Source organism: Chlorocebus sabaeus, chromosome 1 (assembly GCF_047675955.1).
Source record: "Chlorocebus sabaeus isolate Y175 chromosome 1, mChlSab1.0.hap1, whole genome shotgun sequence".
In the NCBI taxonomy this organism is placed as follows: domain Eukaryota; kingdom Metazoa; phylum Chordata; class Mammalia; order Primates; family Cercopithecidae; genus Chlorocebus; species Chlorocebus sabaeus.
Window position 1 is genome coordinate 45,952,843 of NC_132904.1, and position 5,523 is coordinate 45,958,365.

Sequence of the window (5,523 nt, forward strand, 5' to 3'; positions counted from 1 at the left end):
AAAGAACTTATCCATGTAACCAACACCTCCTGTTACCCAAAAACCTATGGAAATAAAAAACAAAAATATAAATATAATATAAAAAATAAAAATCATCAACAAACTAGGCATTGAAGGAACATACCTCAAAATAAGAGCCATCTATGACAAACCCACAGCCAACATCATCACGAATAGGCAAAAACTGAAAGCATTCTCCTTGTGAATTGGAACAAGACAAGGATGCCCATTCTTATCACTCTTAGTCAACATGGTACTGGAAGTCTTAGCCAGAGCAATCAGGCAAGAGAAAGAAATAAAAAGCATCCAATAGGAAGAGAGAAAGTCAAACTATCTCTGTTTACAGATTGTATGATTCTGTATCTAGAAAACCTCACAGTTTCTGCCCCAAAGCTCCTAGATTTGATAAACAACTTCAGCAAAGTTTCAGGATACAAAAATCAATGTACAGAAGTCAGTAGCATTTCCATACACCAACAACATCCAAGCTGAGAGCCAAATCACAAACCATTCACAAGAGCCACACACAAAAAATAAAATACCTAGGAATACAGCTAACCAGGAAGGTAAAAGATCTCTACAATGAGAATTACAAAACGTTGCTGAAATAATTCAGAGATGATACAAGCAAAAGGAAAAACAGTCCATGCTCATGGATAGGAAGAATCAATATTGTCAAAATGGACACAGTAGCCAAAGCAATTTACAGATTCGATGCTATTCCTATCAAACTACCAATGACATTCCATTTAGGAAAAACTACCATAGAATTGGGAAAAATGACTCTAAAATTCATAAGAAACCAAAAAAGAGCCTGAATAGCCAAATCAATCCTAAGCAAAAAGAACAAAGCTAGAGGCATAACTTTACCTGACTTCAAACTACACTACAAGGCTACATTACCAAAATAGCATGGTACTGGTACAAAAACAGACACATAGACCCATGGAATGGAATAGACAGCCCAGAAATAATGCTGCATACCTACAACAACCTGATCTTCAACAAAGTCAGCAAAGATAAGCAATGGGGAAAGGACACCCTATTCAACAGCTGGTTCTAGGACAATTGGCTAGCCATATGCAGAAGATTGAAACTGAACCCCTTCCTTATACCGTATACAAAAATAAACTCAAGGTGGATTAAAGACTTAAATGTAAAACCAAAAACTACAAAAACCCTGGAAGATAACTTAGGAAATACCATGCTGGACATAGGCCCTTTCAAAGATTTCATGACAAAGATGTCAAAAGAATTGCAAGAAAAACAAAAATTGATAAATTGGGCCTAATTAAAGAGCTTCTGCACAGCAAAAAAAACTACCAACAGAGTAGACAGGCAGCCTACAGAATGGGACAAAATATTTGCAAACTATGCATCTGACAAAGGTCTAATATCCAGAATCTATACATAACAAGCAAAAATCAAACAAAAAAATTAAAAAGTGAGCAAAGGAAATGAACAGACACTTTTTAAAAGACAATATACATGTGGCCAATAAGCATGTGAAAAAAAAAAGGGCAGCACCACTAATCATCAGAAAAATGTAAATCAAAACCACTCTGGGGCCCGGGCATGATGGCTCACGCCAGTAATCCCAGCATTTTGGGAGACCAAGGCAGGCAGATCACCTGAGGTCAGGAGTTCAAGACCAGCCTGGCATTTCACATGGTGAAACTCCATCTCTACTAAAAATACAAAAATTAGCCAGGCATGGTGGCACTCACCTGTAATCCCAGCTACTTGGGAGGCTGAGGCAGGAGAATCACTTGAACCCAGGAGGCAGTAGTTGCAGTGAGCCAAGATCATGCCATTGTACTCCTGGGCAACAAGAGTGAAACTCTGTTTCAGGAAAAATAAAAAATAAAAATAAAAAATAATGGGATATCATCTCATACCAGTCAAAATAGCTATTATTGAAAAGTCAAAAAAAACACATGCTGGCAAGGTTGTGAAGAAAAGGGACTGCTTATACACTGCTGATGGGAATGTAAATCAGTTTAGCCGCTGAGGAAAACAGTGTGATGATTTCTCAAAAAACTTAAAACCCTTCAACGCAACCATCTCATTATTGGCTATATACCCAAAGGAATATAAGTCATTCTACCATAAAGACACATACAACCATATGTTGGGAAAAAGCTGAGTGTTGGGAGGGAAACTCAGGCAGGGCTTGGATAATGTCCTCCGGAATATGTCTAGACTTGCTGGCTCCTTGCTTCTAGCCCTCCTAGGCGCCTATTCCCATTACCTCAAATAGCAGAACGTGTTCCCTATAAATACTAAACCATCACCTCTGTAGATCATGCCCCTGCCCTTTTGACCTCCACATTCTCACCACCTGTTTCTCTGTTAGATTACCAATAAATAGCGTGGGCTCCCAGAGCTCAGGGCCTTCGCGACCTCCTTACACTAGCAATGGCTCCCTGGTGTTTACCTTTCTCTCAAACTGTCTTTTTCTCAATCCTTTGACTTTGCTGGACTTTATCATCCCCACGACCTGGTGTTGGGTCTGATCAGCCCAACATTCCTGGCTGCCCAAAGTGGGGTGACAAAGACCCCGGTAAAGGAGCGCTAGAGCGTGTGAAAGTGGAGGATTACGAAGAGCGGGAGTGAAAGTACTCAGAATTTGTTATCACTCACTCCTTAGTGCAGTAAAGCAGTTTTGCCCATGGTTCCCAGAACAAGGGACTATGGAGTTGGATAAATGGGAAAGAACTGGCAGATATTTTTTAAAAGCGTATAAAGATGGAGCAAAAATTCCAGTCTCGGTTTGGTGAATGTGGGCACTAATAAAAGCAGCTCTTGAGCCTATTTCAAACAGATGAGGCAGATTCAGATGAGGAAGAGGAGGACCAGTGTAAATAACTAACTTCAGATTTTGAATGTGAGGAACAGGAAACAGGAAAATTAAAGGGAGACTGAAAAAGTATGTTTTACTAGCCCGCCAGCTCCACCTGCTGAATTAGGTGAAAGGCCATCTCATCTTTCTCCCCTTAATGGGGGAGAAAATGAGTTAGCTACAAAACTTCTCCTGTAGTTGCAACATTAAAACCTGGTGGTGCTATACAAAATTCTATTCAAAAGGCTAGAGCCAAAGAAGACTTTGAAGCATGGCAATTTCCTGTAACTGTGATCCAGCAAGGGAGGACAGCAAACGTCCTTCCGCTGTATTTCCAAATCCATCTACAAAGGAGAAAGAGATATACACAAGAGTGTACCCTATTCCTTTAAAAGCCAGGGTAAATTTAAAACCTATAATTGATCATTGAAGGTCTTCTCCATGACCCTATAACCCTATAACACTCCAGTACTATCTTGTCAGTGTAAACAAGGGCATAGCCCGAAAGCAGTGAGACTACCGCCAGCCAGCAGCCTTCCTATCAAAAATCCTTAACCGAGTAACCCGCGGATGGCCCAAATGCATTCAATCTGTAGCGGCAACTGCTTTGCTAACAGAAGTAGAAAAATAACCTTTAGAAGAAACCTCATTGTGAGCACACCTCACCAGTTCAGAGTTATCCTAAGTTAAAGCAAAAAGGTAGCTTACCAACTCAATCTTAAAGTATGGGGCTATTCTGTTTTTTTTAAAAAAAAAAAAAAAGTGATTTAACATTAACCACTGAAAAGTCCCATAACCCAGCAGGTTTACCTAAGGAGGGATTTAAATCTTAATTACCATACAAAGGTCCAACCAGACCTAGGAGGAACTCCCTTTAGGACAGTATGATAGACTGTTCCTCCCAGGTGACTGAGGGGGAAAACACACACACACAAAATGGGTATTCCGTAATTGATAGGGAGACTCTTGCAGAAGCAGAGTTAGAAAAGTTGCTTAATTGGTCTGCTCAAATGTGTGAGCTGTTTGCACTCAGCCAAGCCTTAAAGTACTCACAAAATCAAACTCTATCTCAATCCTAACTCAAAAGGTTACCTACACCCTCTTAAACAAATTCACCTTAGAACGTTTATGGGAATGCATCTGGATTGGGGCAGTTGGGTTGTTAGGAAATACTCAGAAACCCAGCCCAGCTCTAGAACTCGCCTCTGAGCACAAAGGTAATGGTGGGCACGCTGCTAAAGGACCACTAAAATCCAGCAGCCTGGACCCCTTTCTTGGCGGGAAAACAGGTGCAGGACTGCTACACTGGTGAGTGTAACTAATCCAATAAGCAGAGGTCCATGGGTGGTTATGCACCCTGGAAAGGAATAAGCATTAGGACCACAGAGGATATTCTGGGACTAATGCTCATTGGAAAATGACTAGCGGTGCTGGCATCCCTATGTTCTCTTTTCCAGATGGGAAACATTCCCCGCAAGGCAAAAACACCCCTATGATGTATTCTGGAGAATTCAGCCCAGAGTATATGTACCTTTTTCCCTCTCAGACTTGAAACAAATTAAAATAGACCTAGGTAAATTCTCAGATAACCCTGATGGCTATATTGATGTTTTACAAGGGTTAGGACAATTCTTTGACACGGAGAGATCCGAATAGAAATAAGCCGCTCCCTTGTCCATGCCTCTTATATCAAGGGAATCACTGGAAGGCCCACTGCCCCAGCAGGGGACGAAGGTCGTCTGAATATGAAGCTACTAACCAGATGATCCAGCAGCAGGACTGAGGGTGCCCGGGGCAAGCGCCAGCCCATGCCATCACCCTCCCCAGGTATGCTTGACCATCGAGGGCCAGGAGGTTAACTGTCTCCTGGACAATGATACAGCCTTCTCAGTCTTACTCTCCTGTTCCGAACAACTGTCCTCCAGATCTGTCACTATCCGAGGGGTCCTAGGACAGGCAGTCACTGGATACTTCTCCCAGCCACTAAGTTGTGACTAGGGAACTTTACTCTTTTCACATGCCTTTCTAATTATGCCCGAAAGCCCCACTCCTTTATTAGGGAGAGACATCCTAGCAAAAGCAGGGGCCAGAATTAGGAGAAGGAAAAAAGGTAAATATATATATACAGATTCTAAGTATGCTTACCTAGTCCTCCATGCCCACGCAGCAATATGGAGAGAAAGGGAATTCCTAACTTCCGGGGGAACACCGATCCCTGCCTAAAGATAATTATCCAGGGAAGAGGATGTGCTTGTCTCTCCAGGTGACCATCGGGTGCCTGTGTGGGTGTGTCCACCAAACATCTGAAGATCTATCATGAGCCACAGCATCCAGTGGACCCACCTGTACAGTGTGAATTGAAGGTTTGAAAAACCTCAATTTGCTTTCGCTGTGCCTTCTGTTAGAAGGTGCCTACTTCTCATTATCAGTGGCCGCCTGGCTACAGTCACAAACGTTTTTGCTTCTGTTTCAGTAGATTTACTAACGGGGGAGTGGGGGGTGAAGGTATGCTTGTGTTTTCGCAGAGAACCGTGTGGATGCCTTCAAGATGTGTACAACCATGGAACGGGAGACTGGAGGGGACTCATGGATCCCAACCATGGACCGGGTTCCCCCAGTACGAGCCATGAGCCAGTTGAATCTGAATGTGAAGATGGAACGAACACCGACCAGAGCGACCA